The sequence below is a fragment of the Pelobates fuscus genome, chromosome 6 (genome assembly GCF_036172605.1).
Source record: "Pelobates fuscus isolate aPelFus1 chromosome 6, aPelFus1.pri, whole genome shotgun sequence".
NCBI classification, from domain to species: domain Eukaryota; kingdom Metazoa; phylum Chordata; class Amphibia; order Anura; family Pelobatidae; genus Pelobates; species Pelobates fuscus.
In genome coordinates, this window is record NC_086322.1 from 158,068,147 (window position 1) to 158,082,716 (window position 14,570).

Consider the following 14,570-nt stretch of genomic DNA (forward strand, 5'->3'; position numbering starts at 1 on the left):
CATCGCATATGTTCGCCCGCCGCCGCCGCGAACACGCTATGCCGGCGAACCGTCCGGGACATCACTAGTGGCAAACATCAGGGAGTGGCTAACCAGGAACATGTCCAATCTCAAATATGTGTCTAGAGAGGCAAAATAGAAAGTAAAATCAAGGGTGCTCAGATACTGAATCCTTCAAGCATCTTTCAATGCTGATTGTTGTGTAGCAGTTTGTCCTGTCCACCCGGGCTGTGCGATCTCGGAATCCTGGCTTCACCCTCCTATCTAGCCCAGGACATGGAGCTGTGTTAAGGTTTCTACCCAGTACAAAGAAATTAAGTGCCTTATTCTTAACCAATGAGAGGAGCTTATCAAAGAAGCTGGGATCATATTAAGTTAGGACTTATACATTTAGAAAAAGATACGTGCTTCCATGAAGTGTACTCATGGTAATTACATATCTCCCATGTCCAGTGACATTGCTCACTCCCAAATAACAGTTTTTCCTGACTAAAATAGCAACTCCATTGCGTTCTGCAAGGAACCAGAGAGTTAGGCCCTGTCAGATATGTGGTCTGTTAATTTTATATTTGAGGACTTGGGTATTTATTGGGTATTTATTGCAATAATTACTTTTGCACGGTTAAGGGACCTGGAACTATGCATCCAGACCACTTTAGTTAGCTGAAGTGGTCTGGGTGCCTATATTGTCCTTTCAATCTGAGGTGTATAAACATGTGTCTAGGGACCATTATGGTCCCTTTTGTAATAAGAGAGCACATCTCTGGTTCCAGCTGCCCTGCCAGGGACAGAACATTTTGGGTCACAACACATACAGTATAACAATATAAATCAAAAACCAAACCAAAACATAACAAATATTTATACAAGAAAAATAAAATGTGCCTAAGCTCACCCTTTTTTCCCTAAAAGAGTGCTTATGTATCCTGCATCTGTTACCTTCCACTTACAGTCCAAAACATATGAGAAACAATCAACGAACAATGTTATCCACCTGTAATCCCTAAGCTGGGTTGGGAACCTGCAACTCCAGTTTGCACATAGTTTGCAGTCACCACTCGTTAGAAGGCAGGAGGTAGAGAGCACCAAGGGTGAAGAGGTGTATACCAATTTGGTGCAGTATGTGTTCTACGTCTTCAGACACATAGGGGAATCATCCTGGCTTGTGTTTTTTGCAGGAAAGCCATGCACCTCTGCTCAGGCTCCATCCTCGCTATCGGCTCCAGGCCTTCCGGTTGAGGCAAAAAGGTTGGCAACCGAGGTTTCATAGTCCTTATGTTGTCGCTTTTACAGTGTTTTGGTAGCCATTGCAGTGGTGGTCACAACCAGTAAATTTAGGAGTGTAGGTGAACAAAAATGTGATGTGATTTAAATGGATTTCAGGTGCTCTAAGTGGATCTTCATGCTCAAGATGCCACTCAGTTCTTTTAATCTCTATAGAGTGCAATAAAGATGAATAAATGAGCAAATGATTGGACGAGCATTGCAGAATGGCAATGTTTTTATTGCAGGGAGTAAGTGCCTCTAGTGGCTGTCACTAAGTCATTCACTAGAGGCACTTCCATAGAAATAGCAGAGTAGCAGAATTTCTATCAGATGTTCTCAGAAAGACCATTTGATTGGCGTAGAGTGGTATTTTGTTTCACTTTCTTGTTGGAAAACACAGAATTGGCCATTGTTGATCTCAGCCAAGGAGATGAGGCCAGCCACAGAGACTTGCATTGCAATGGAGAAAAGGTAAGTAAAACAACATGTTTTTCCCCTGCAGATGGGTGATAGTCAACTAAATAGCAACCAGGGAACTTAGAAATACACATTTATATTCCTAACACTATAGTCTTCCTTTAAGTAAAGGTGATAACTATGTATTTATTTCACATTGATGAATGCCAAGCTTTGAGATGATATAAAATATGCATTTTAAAGTAGAAAATAGAAAATATTATGTTGAGCCTTCTCATCACTTAAAAACAATATGGAAAGCATTTTCAATATCCAGTGATTTATATTAGATATTTGTCTACAGATGCCCATGACACTGAATTAATAATGCTCCAGTAAAAACCTTTCTGTTCGTTTATAAACAAATTGAATTGTAGGAATTATAGCTGGGAATTGATAATCCGAATCATGAATTAAGCAAAAATTTAGCATCTATTAAAAATTAATAAAAAATCCCAGGTGTATCGCTTATTGTTACATATATGTTTGTTTATGGGTAAATGTTGCATATCTACTTTATTTACTCCAAAAGCTATTATAGCTATGAGTTAAAGCTTAATTGTTTAAAATGTTTATATACAAAATAAGAAAGAGAGTTATTCACTGATGTGGTAATTTTAGGAATTCAAAAAATTAGATTACATGCATACTACAGAAATATATATCTGTATACTTTTTTCTCCCTTCACATATTTTTGTACACATTTTTACATATGTGTTGAAGGGACACTCCAGACCCCAAAAGCACTTTAGCTGGCTGAAAATCATTATTTGTGAAGAGTGTGTGCTCTTTATTTTCATTTTGGAAATAGTGAAGATTTTAATAAAAATGTACAGTTTTACACCTGCCTAGCTTTTCAAGCAGACTACAGCTCTTGTTACTTCCTGGTTTGGTTAGCTTATTTGCACTGAACTCAGGAGGCAGCAATTGCTCAGATTACCTGCCTTGCAAAGACTTATCATTGAGCTGCATTGGGAAGTCTGTGATTGGATAGCCACAGAAAGACTGTGCGATGTTAAAAGGGAAGGGCTTGCAAAGGCAGCAGACAAGAGATCTACAGCTTTGCAAGCTGTTTAGATGTAACTCTAAAGAAAAAAAATGCATAATTAAATGCACACACATTTCCATTGGGGATATATCTATTAAACAGTGATTTGTATTTATTTTGTATTTTGGTAGTGGTGTGTCCATTTAAGTATCTCATCACTTTCTCTTAGTCTTCAGATAAAATTGAAAATAAATATATTATGCATAAAAAAGCAGATAAAATCCTGCCTAGTATTTACAGATTTTTTGCATATGACATTGTTATATGTATTCTTGCTTATTTTGTATTTGAATTATGTTGCAATGATGCACCTCTGTGTGGGGCAAAACAAGAGGTTTTATATTCTTTATGGGTTATATTTTAGCTTTTGGTTAATTCCAAGTATAATGGAAGCCTCCATGCTCTAATGAAAACCAGCCAATACATTTTTTATGAATGGAGCATTCTTAGATGGAGCCTCTTAGTAGAGCAATCAAAGTTTGATGATGCTTGTCAATATATAATCGCAATGGACCTCAGACATGCATAATTTCAGATTGTCTTTTTCTTTCAAATTGACCTCTGTCAAATGCTATATAAACAATGTCCTCTAAGTTCAAAGATTTGCATTTTACAATAACATTCTTTACAAAAGTAGTCACTCTGCTTAACTCCTTCAGTGTACAATATGGTATTCTTGGGAAAGAGGACGTGGTCTGAATACACTATCTTTAGAGATCCAAATTAGGTGTATTTAAAAAGGCTTTTACATTTAATCTTGAATTTCAATGAAAGCAAAAAAAAAAATGTTTATGATACATGAAAACAACATTCTTGCAGGTCATTTTTGTTTTTTATATATAAATACAGACAGGTAATATGCAAAAAGTGAGGGAATAAGTATATAAAAATCAGGGCGTTTGTTCTTTATGCACTCATTATATAATCATACAATAAATGGCAAATACATTACATGCCACTGTTATGTTGGAGATAGTTACACATGTTTTGTGCTGTACACATTTTTGCAAGCTCCCTGAAACCTAATCTGTATAAACCTAAACTTGGCCACTTGAGTTGAAACTGTAGATTTCAAATTATTTTTGAACAGTTTGACTCTTTACCTGGGGTCCATTTTTCATTGCTCTCCATCTATTTTACTAAAGCTAGAGAGCCAGAACTTCCCATGTGGAAATTGTTTTTTATTTCTTCTGTACAAGGCCCTGCAATGCAGTCCTTATCTCACTGGTTGAGAGAGATCATCTGAGAGCTAACATACGTCCCTGCTTGGGAAGTTCCAGCAGTGAAGGTGAAGTCAGGTGCTGGCATTTAGCAAAGATTTTTATTTCTTTCAATAGGGAAGGGGGTTCCAAAGCACTCCTGGAACCACAACCACTACAGCAAGCTAAGTCTAATAACATTCTCTGTCTTGGGTCTTTATTCTGTTACTTATAAATAAGATTCTCAACAGTTGCAATCTACCTCATTAGACCTATCACTTCTGATGGCATTGTCCCGTGTCAACTCTAGAGGCTGCTATAGGAAAAGGACTTTTTGTTGGCACAGAGTTTATGGAATGGGTACATTATCATAGTATATTCATTACCCTAGGATAAACCATCCTTGTCGTTCACCTAAGGTATACTAGAGCAATCTTTGTCAGCTAATTTGCACTAGTAGTTTACCTAGAATGATTAGAGTTTTTTTTTCAATAAGGTGATAGCAGCCATACCACTATCAGTTTATTTACTATAAGCATAGAACAAATAGAGGGGAGAGTTAGCCTTCCTTGTTTTGCATGCTGTACTAGCGCTTTGCATGAAAAATATGAAGAAATGTTTAACTGGTAATCTGGAGCTAAGTATTCTGTACTGTCTTATAGTAGCAGGTTAAAGTATTTTAACATGTATAGCTTGGAGGAAAGATGAGATGGGGGAATCAACACAGTAAAGGAGATTATATTTAAAATAAGAAAAGTACCACAACAAGAGGACATAGTCTTAAATTAGAGGGGCAAAGGTTTAAAAATATAATGAAGTATTACTTTACTAAGAAGGTAGTGGATGTATGGAATATTTTTTCAACTGAAATTGTAGCGGTTTAACACAGTGACTGAGTTGAAGCATGCATAGGATAGGCATAAGACTATACTAGAAATAAAATAAGGGAAGGGAGAAATGCAAGTATTAGAAAATTGGGCAGCCTAGAGAGGCCGAATGATTGTTATCTGCTGTCACATTCTACGTTTCTATGTTGTTATTATTACTAGACCTGCGCTTGTTGAGAAAGTTCAAATCAACTCAATCATTTTTCCACAATATGTGGATTATTAGTAGACCTGCGCTTGTTGAAAAGTTCAGTTCAACTCAATAATTTTTTCACAACATGTACATTTTGTTTCAATGTTTGATCCTCATTCATGGGTTGGTTTAGCTCATCCTAATATCATCCGTTGGAAGATGTTTGGGGAAACATTCAGACAAACAACGAATGGCATAAATGTGAGTCATTCAATGTACTTTTAGATTATATTTTTTAGATTATATTTTGCAATCCTCAGATAGGCACATTTTCCTGCCATTTAACTTACAGATCAAGTGAAAAAAGTATCCAAAAGTGGATAAAAGTGGAAGAGCAGCAAAATAAATCTATACATATTGTATACATATAATATATGTTTCTAACTTAATCTGTGAATAAAATGAACATTTAGTGGTTGTTCCCTAACCATCAACCATTGTTTCATCTATCATATCTTTCTTTGGTGCTATAGTTGAAATTCAAAATACGCATCAAACATGTTCGTCCATGCTCACTTATATGTCCATATGGTGCTTTGGAATTTTTCAGAATCCAAATGTACAAGATAAATGGATAGATACTGCACTGATTGCTGATTAAATCCCTTTAGTTGTCAATTTTATATAGAAGTTTCTGAAAGGCAAACAAGTTCCGTAGGAGTGACGGAACGCGTATACGAGCGCACACATCACACCAGCTGTTTTCTCTCCGTTTGATTGCCTGAAGGTCTTTGAACTACCGCAACCTTTTTTGAAGATCCTGACCTCAGTATTGGCTTCATTAAGGCTAAGTAATACCCACGGACGGGGTGTATTTGTGCACATTCTCCTGTATCCAGTTAAGGTGTCTTCTAGGAACCACGGTTACCCTTTAACCACTTAAGGACACATGACATGTGTGACATGTCATGATTCCCTTTTATTCCAGAAGTTTGGTCCTTAAGGGGTTAATTGGACTTGGTTCGGTTTTTACCTCTGGTGGGGGCCCACACCGAGGTCAGGTTTTTTTTAATATATTTCTCTCTACATTTTTACATTTTTTTATATTTTTTTTATTTTTTATTGTATGCTTTATATATTTTTTCTGATTGTTTGTTATTCTTATTCATGAGCTTGTTTTTTGCTGTGAAAGAACCACCTATTTCAATTATACCATTATCAATGTTTTATTTATACAGTTGATGATTTCTGCCTATCTTATAATAGTGTTTATTTTCAATAGGAGTGTGTATCTGAGATTTTTTCCAATATCTATATGCTGGGTTGTTGCACGAGATATTGTTTGTTAACATTGTTGCAATATCCCAGTTTTGAAAAATGTTATATATCTTCTTTGTATATGTAAACACATTGTTATATATTCCAAGTTGGGGACAGCAGTTTATAGTGAGAATTAATTTTATTCTATATTATAGAGGATTCAGATATCGCTATTGAGTGATTTTTAAATCTATTGTTCATTTAAGATTTACTTATGTGTTATTTATCTAATTTCTATTTTTTATTTAATTAAGGAGCGCACATACTTTATCTTATATCTTGAGCTTTTTCCTCATCTAGTCGCTTGACAGTGTATTTAGCCACCCATCTTACTATACCATCATTTTACATTATATATATATATATATATATATATATATATATATATTTTTTTTTTTTTTTCATTTAGTGGATGTTCCCTAACCATCAACCATTGTTTCATCTATCATATCTTTCTTTGGTGCTATAGTTGAAATTCAGAATACACATCAAACATGTTTGTCCATGCATACTTATATGTCCATATGGTGCTTTGGGATTTTTCAGAATCCGAATGCACTGGATAGATAGATAGATACTGCACTGATTGCTGATTAAATCCCTTTAGTTGTCAATCTTAAAGAGCAGTTTCTGAGAGGCAAACAATCATGGAAGTTGCTATATAGTAACTTCAATGCTGCAGTTTTTTTTTAGCATTGCACTAAATAACACTATTTTAGTATTTATTGGCAATGTATTTATACAGTATATTTATGATTTACGGATGTTTATTTCTTTTTCTTCAGATCCCACAGCACTTACTATTTCCTAATCCTAATAATCATATCCTGCTATTGCGGGTTTGATTTTTGTTTTGTAACCGTATGCTTAATAGACACATTTTACAGGATAAACACACTTGGTAAGACAAGCTATCTAAATGTATTTTCATTCGGCTTGTATTAGCCAATACATGCAAATCTGTTAAGCTGATTAAGTATAACACTTTATATCTGTCACAAAAAAGGTTTAAATGAAGCTTATGTAAGTATTCAATGGCATGTAAAAATGAATCCATAACAAACTCTGTATTAAAAAATACACAAAGTGCTGTTACAATTTATTGTGATGTATTGTGTTACTTGACAGCTGTAAAAATAATAGTTTTATAACAAGTTATTTCCATATTTTCAAAACAAGAATGGCAGACCATGATTTTTTTTTGCAACTAGTTACTCTTTAATAAGTTCATCGTAGGACTGCTCATCATGAGCACCTGTTACTTATTAGGATTCTCATTGGTAAGCTTGATCATGCGATTGCTAGTCATGGGACCACACATGGCTGTTAATCTCATGACCTCTAAAGGCAAGTAAATCCTAAATTAAAATGATCGGAGGACAATTTGCCATATATGTTTTTATAATTTATCATTAATTACAGAAATATTCATCACTTGACAGTTTTGTACATGTAAAAACAATCAGAAGAGAAGTGATAATTTCTTCATGAAATTTAACCTTTTGACATACTCATACATGAACGTGTACAAAATGAGACCAGATTAAAAACTCATTGTAATGCTGGCAACTGGGCAGAACATCATTGGTCTCTGCCCACCAAGTAACATCAGCTACCAGCCGAAGAACAACCGAGAATCCAGGAGTACCAGTATTTGCTTATGGGTGGGCTACATGACCAACTCAGGCACCAACTGACAGGAGGTCAGGTACCTGGTTAGTATCCCCTTGGGGATGAAGATATGTGGCGAAAGTGACCTCGCCACTGGTTCTTGGAGGGGACTACTTGCCAGCCTTTTACCCTGTGACTATGGCCCCTTCAATAGAACTGGCTAATATATTTCAAACAGGTCCTGTTCGTGCAATTGGGACTACATGGTTCATTTACCGAACAACCACATGAACAGAGACCACCCTGGAGCTTGTTAACACCTATTAACAACTTGGAATGTTTCTCAACCGCAATGATCTAATTGTTCGTCTAGGTGGCCTATGAACAACCAAGAGGTGGCGGCCATCTTGTTCGCATGGACGCAGGCAGCAGTGTTTGGGCATGAATCTCCTGGAACTAAAATCGGATACAGAAACTCCTGAACACCGCTGGACTTTCATCATCGCATGCATTTGTTTCTATGCAGCTTAGAAGGGCACTGTTCGGTGAGATCATTTGTCTGGATGAAGGGAATAAGCTCCAGGGTAAGACTACTGACTCTGTTCGGTAATTTGTTCATTTGCAAATTACCGAACTAGACCGGCCGCACAGCCTAATTCTATGGAACTGTTTTGGGCATGGAACCATGCCTGTGCAAAACTATGACTTCCATAAAATTTCTGAACCCCTGATCTGATCTGGGTGATTTTTAGATATGTTGTTCACCCAGATCAGGGCTATCAGGGGATGTAACATATGTTGTGTTTTGGGGTACTTATGAGACTTATTTGACCAAATAAGTAATCCAATTATCTCCAAGGACAGAGGCAAAACTTCTTTAGCCATAAGGTTGCAAAATACAATAAAATACATAAAAAATATAACTGTGCGGCTATTGCATCAACCAGGTACATTCATATCCCCAGATAGCTTAGATCTGAGCACACACTATGACTGAATGGCACTCAGATCACATACATACAGTTCAATTGCCATGGAGCCAAAGTCTTTCACATAGTCTTTCGTTATATGAATAGGCTCCATGGCATGGCTATCTGGGGTAACACTGCTCACAAAGGGAAAGTACAGAATGACCCGGCTTTCGGGTCTTTGCAGGGGAAAATCAAGCATTTTAATATAGTCACAGGGCAGGAGGCTGGCAATCAGTCTTCTCCAATGCCCAGTAGCGGTGAGGGGGGACACCCCTGTCTCTTGCCATTTGTAATAAAGACTGGATCAGATAATTGCCCATTGATTCTGATTCATGCTCATGGTGAGAAATACATAGATATCATCCAATGTATCCAGTTTGGACCAAAGCCCATAATTTGTAGGGCCATGAACAGCAGGGACCAGTCCACCCTGTCAAATGTCTTTTCAGCTTCTATTGCTAATAAAAGGCTCTGGGCGCTGGACCGCTGAGCCAGATGCATCATGTTTAATAGTTTGGTGGTATTACTTTTGGCCGCATGCTAGGGCACAAAGACAGCCTGGTCAGGGTGGACTAGTTCCTGCTGAAGTGGGTACAGTAGGTTGGTGAGAATGTTTGAAAAGAGTTTAAGATCTGTGTTAATGAGTAAAAATGGACAGTAACTCCCACAGTGTGTCAGGTCTTTCTCTGGTTTGGGGATGAGGGTAATATGAGCTTCCAGAGCTGAGTCTGGTAAGGATGGCGTAGTAATGAATGAGTTAAATGCTGTAATGAAGGGAGATGCTTGCAGTTTAAAAAATGGCTTAAAGTATTTGTCAGTGAAGCCATCTTGGCCTGTTTTTTGCCAAGTGGTAAGACTTTTAGTGCTAAGAAGAATTTGTCGAACAGTAATGGAGCATTAGATTTTGTATAACATTTCTGGGGACCATTTGTTTGATTCTGGATGTTAGATATTGTTTTATGTCAAATGAGGTAGGTGAAGTTTTGCATAGGTTGTATAGGTCTGTGTAGAACTCATGGAAAACTATTGGATGTGTCCCCTGTTTGTGTTTTTATTTTGGAGATAATTGTGGATTGTCTCGTGTCTTGGAGTGGTTTGGCTAAGAGGCGCCCACCCTTGCCGCCTCCATGGGAGTAATTGTCACGTATTCATCCGCTCATAAAAATGTGGCTAATAACATTTACTGTACACACAGGAAAAGTTGTGCCGAGCAGCAACCAGATCCACAGAAGGGTTAATGCTGAGCAGCAATTATTTAAATGGGGACCTGGTAACTGCCTTTGGGGCCAAAGGCCGGTTACAGCCTATCAGATCTAGAGGAGGGGTATTTAGGCCCTGTTCTCATCCTGCTCAGTGCCCTGTCGTGGTTTTGCTTGTGGTTGTCGGAGAGCGCGTTATTGATTCTGGTAATTGTGGTTATTTGACTTTGGCATTGTTTTTGACTTCCCTGTTTTCTGGCATCACTGACTCCTGGCTTTTCCTTATCGTTGTGTCTCTTTCTGTTTCCCTTGACCTTGGCTATTCCTGACTATTCTTTGTACGTTAGTCCGGCCATTCTAAGGTCCGGTATACGTTACCTATCAGTCCTCTGTGTTACACAATTCTACGTGCTGGATCATTCTGTAATCCTGACAGTAATAGACGTGTTTGGTTAATAGCATGTGACGTGTGACTTGAGCATTCATAATTTGTTGCAGTCCTGATCTCTTCTCCATCAAATGTTAGTATGTATTTAGGGTGGTGTTGCATTTGTGTGTATTTTCTAGAGCTCTGATATCACCAAGGAGTAAGGTAGCTCACTTATTGTGTTGTTTTTTAAGTTTGGCGGCTAGTGCAATAAGTTGCCTCAATATACAACAAATATGCGACCAAGTCCATACACAAGGCTTTTTTAGAATACTATGATGAAAACACCCGGCCCTCTTCATCACCTACTGTACCGGTGGGGAGGGTGGGGAGGGTGGGGAGGCATTCTAACCACATACTTTGACCTAATCCATTGTCACGTCCTGGAGAAAGACCAAACCACCAGGTACAAAAACATACTGTTTATGAAACCTACCCCCTTTGACAGTAACGTTTCTCCGACATTAGCCTATCATAGAAGGTCATATTGCTTCCACATAAATATGTTGCTCGTATGACACTTAGTTCTGTATGTTTGTGTTACTCTAGGATATAGCGTGTTAGCCTAACAGCTCAGAGAATGAACGTTAACAACATAGGGTTTTACTTTAGCCATCTCTACAGATGCTGCCCAAGCCGGCATTCCCTCAGTGAATACAGACACACAAACCTAGTAGATGAACTTTTTGTTACTGTGCTGACACTATATATCACACCATACAGTGGAACGTTCAGATACTGTACACACTAAGCATATGAGCGTCCTGATACTGTGTTGCTACATAATAACATAGGAAACAGACGAGCGCTCAATCACTGTCCTAACTTGAAATACCAATCTACAACAGACAAAGTCAGACCTAGCACTGACACAATATTTCAATCCTTATTAGTAACAGTGAAAATATCCCTTTACTGACATTAGTCTAGTAAAAAGATCTCCTCATACACTTAAGGCTACGACCATATTTTCTGTAACAATTTGATTTAAGACCGCACTGTTAAATATACTTTCTCCTTTCAGTGTGATTTGTTTCTAGATATATCCAACTATAATTAAGACACAGTTATATATGTTTTATCTCTTTTGCCACGTATCTTACCATAACAGGATTTTGTTGGCTATTACAGCAACGTTACTCTTGGACATATAAGAAACTTATCCTGCACAATATTCAGGCACTTAAGTTGCCAGTTTTATTTTATTTTATTAAAAAATGATATATAATAAAGTAATTTGGATATATATATATATATATATATATATATATATATATATTTTTTTTTTTTATATATATATATATATATATATATATATATATATATATATAAAAAACATTTATAAAAAAAAAAAAAAAACACTAAATTTGGCCAGTGTTTGTGACTAAGTGGCTACTACAAAAGACTGACAATACCCCAGTTGGAATACCCTAGGCTACCTATATTTGAAAATGGTATGCCATGATGGGGTTATTTCACATTCCTGGGCTACCATATGGTCTCAAAAGGCAACACAGACCCAGCAAACCTATCTGGCAAAATAAATTGGGCAAGCCCTATATTGACCCTGTAACTTTCCAAAACACCATAAAACCTGTACATGGAGGGTATTGTTATACTCAGGAGACTTTGCTGAATACAAATATGAGTGTTTAAAACAGTAAAACCTATCACGATGATGAAATCACCAGTAAAAGTGCAGTTTTTGTGTAAATAAAATGCAAAAACTAATATGAACGCTAACTTTGGCAAGCGTTTGTGGTTATGTGGCTACTACAAAAGACTGGACATTCCCATTTTGAATACCGTGGGTTGCCTACTTTTACAAATGGTATGCCATGATAGGGTTAATTTTCATTCCTGGGCTGCTATATGGTCTCAAAGGCAACAAAGGCCCAGCAAACCAATCTGGCAAAATTCAATGTGCAAACATGGAAAAGGGGAAAGCCCTACATTTGACCCCTGTAAGTTTGCAAAAACCCATAAGACCTATACATTGGGAGCACTGTTGTACTCAGGAGATGTTGCTAAACACATATTGGGGTGTTCTTTGTCAGTTACACATAACAGGAACCGAGAATCTATGCCTAAATGTTAGATAAAAATAACACAAAAAAAGGACTACCCAAAAATTTGAAAAAGACTGGTGGAATAATTAGTGCATGGAAAGTGTTAAAATACCACCATTTTAAATACCTTAAGGTATTTTCAAAAATATATGGTTTGATGGGGGTAAATTACATTGTCCGGCTTCAAAAATGTCTCAAATAGGACATGGGTGCATGATGACCAGCTGAGAAAATTCCAAGTTGGAAAACTGGAATGCGCATCCTTCAAATAAGGAATTTTAGCCCCCAGAACCCAACAAACCTATACATGGGGGGTATCACTGTACTCAGGAGATGTTGTTGAACACATATTGGGGTGTTATTTGGCAGTAACCCTTAAAGTTCTCCATACATGCACTCTTAAATTGCTATGTGTGTCAAAAAAAATCACCAATTATTTTTTTTTTTTAATTTGGCATTGATTGGTGGTAAAATGGTTGCATGAGTTTAATACCTTAGGTTGTCTTCTTTTCAAAATATATATATATGTGAAGGGTTGTTCAGGAATTCCTGACAGATATCAGTGTTACCATGTGACTTGCTTTAATTCTGAAAAAAAATGGTTTGGAAATAGCAAAGTGCTACTTGTACTTATAGCCCTATGACGTTCCTAAAAAGCTAAGAACATTTTAACATTGGGCATTTCTCAACTCAGGACAAAATTTAGAAACTATTTAGCATGGGTGTTTTTTTGGCGGTTGTAAATGCGTAACAGATTTTGGGGGTCAAAGTTAGAAAAGGTGTGTTTTTAAAAAAAAAAAAATCATCATATTTGATTATTTTTTTTATAGTAAATTATATGATATGAAAATAATGGTATCTTTAGAAATACCATTTAATGGCGAGAAAAACTGTATATAATATGTGTGGGTACAGTAAATGAGTAAGAGGAAAATTACAGCTAAACACAAACACTGCAGAAATGGAAAAAGAGCCCTGGTCCTTAAGGGTAAGAACATTGAAAAACGGTCTGGTCAGTAAGCGTTATAGGAGCACTATAGTGCCAGGGAAACAAACTTGTTTTCCTGGCACTATAGGCTTATTAGGTCCCTGTAACGGCTATCCCAGTTAGTGAGAGGGTATCAGCCGCTGGAGACGTCCTTTTTCCCGGCAAGCTGCTGTTCAGTAGGGGAGTTGCTTCTTCCCATTCACTGGATCCAAGTAGAGAGCAAGGCAGAGCTCTTAAAAGAACCAGGTGATGAGGGGGCGTGGCCTGACTGCTCGAGGAGATGGTCGTGTGAGTGATCAGCTCCGCATGAAAATCCCATTAAACAGCGAATAGCAGAGATTTAGCAACCATTTGCCGCTCCAATCCTACCTCTATACAAACGGAGAACACCGCAGAGGAGATGGCTCACCGATCGGCGAAAAAAGCAAAGCTAAAAACACCTTCCATGCAGATTTCGGCTATGTGCTCGCCGCCACGCCGCATCCAAGATGGCGCTGGAGGGAACCTGTCACCGGCCTCGAGCTCGGATAGGAGTGATATTACCTCCATCTCCACTAAACATATCCCGGCAACAGACTCCTCCATTGCCAAAATGCTGAAAGAGCTTCAAACAACTCTCCAAGCAGATTTTGCCAAACTGGCAAAAGAAATCAGGGACGACGTCAAAGCCCTAGGTGATCGTACTGATTACCTTGAAAACAAAACGGAAGAGATCATCTCCGCACATAACCATGTGGCAGCGGCCTATGACAACATGGAGGCGAAACTTCAATCAATTCTCACAAAACTGGCTGACCACGAAGACAGGGACAGGAGAAATAATATTCGAATCCGCGGAATCCCTGAGGCGGTCGCAACTAAAGATTTAAGCACTCATGTTAAATCGCTGTTCCACTTCCTGGCTCCAGATCTCCCCGAAGAAGCTCTGATCCTTGACAGAACACACAGGCTGCCTAAGCCCAAGAACCTCCCTGCAACTACACCGAGAGACACCA